This window comes from Seriola lalandi, unplaced genomic scaffold (assembly GCF_002814215.2).
Source record: "Seriola lalandi dorsalis isolate HSWRI2012SDOR001 ecotype SW California unplaced genomic scaffold, Sedor1 jcf7180002044703, whole genome shotgun sequence".
In the NCBI taxonomy this organism is placed as follows: Eukaryota; Metazoa; Chordata; class Actinopteri; order Carangiformes; family Carangidae; genus Seriola; species Seriola lalandi.
In genome coordinates, this window is record NW_019515271.1 from 1 (window position 1) to 937 (window position 937).

Below are 937 nucleotides of genomic sequence, written 5' to 3' on the forward strand. Positions count from 1 at the left end.
GCCACGGCCTTCATCAGAGCGCGCTCCTTTCCGCTGGGAATGTCGATGAAGCCGGTGTCGTTGGCAGAGTTGTATTTGGGGTCGTAGTGGCACGGCTGGTCGTCCTGGAATAAGAGAAGATGGTGGACAGGATGTTATGGTGCTGACACAGACCTCTAGGTCCAAAATATACTGATCATCATTTCCTGTAGAAACAACTTTAAAAAAGGGGCACTAAGATCAATAAAGGTGACGGTGAGGAGTTTTTTCAAGTGTGTTCAAACGCATTTAAGGCCTTTAAATCTGATTTTCCAGACATTTTAAGACCTATCCTCCAGACTTCCTACATGAGATACGTACTGTTCCCAGGTAAGGGTAGGACTCCTCAGAGTCCAGGCCTTGGTTGTCCTTGACGTACTGGAAGGCCTGGTCCATCAGACCACCGTTGCAGCCCTCGTTGCCCTCGGGTCCGGAACACTCCACTAGGTTCTGTTCGCTCAGTGACACCAGTGTGCCGGTTTTCCTGAACTGCTGACCCTCCAGAGCTCCAGTGGTGCTGAAAGCCCAGCAAGAGCCACACTGACCCTGGAGAGAGCGAGAGAGAGAGAGAGAGAGAGATTTTTAATAACGGTTTGTACTACTACTTCCAGTCTGTCAAATGTTGGTGATCTTAGCTTCCTATGATTGTAAAGTGAACATCTTTGGGGTTGGGAGTGCTGGTCAGACATATAATTTTAAGACAACATCTTGATAGACAGAAACAGAACAAAGCAGTTTAGAGTTTCCTATAATTTGCTGGTTTATGACTTTTCAATGAGAATCCAGAATTCAACCTGATCTTCACCTTTAAACAGTCTGTCTGGTATTTGTCCTGACAAATCTGCAAGACTGATTATTAGTCATTTTGTTGTTTGCATAAAACTGAATATTAGTTATTAGGTTAGTTTTTTTTTTTTTT

At 44.4% G+C, this 937-nt stretch overlaps 1 pseudogene across 1 annotated transcript; it reads right to left on the minus strand.

Moving 5' to 3' along the window:
* Positions 1–5: 5 nt before the first annotated feature.
* LOC111648648 (procathepsin L pseudogene) lies at positions 6–600 on the minus strand (annotated as a pseudogene). The gene is made up of 2 exons (XR_015436370.1): positions 340–600; positions 6–104 (listed from the first exon to the last, which is right to left on the minus strand). The product of XR_015436370.1 is annotated as a procathepsin L pseudogene (transcript).
* Between the last annotated feature and the right edge of the window lie 337 nt (positions 601–937).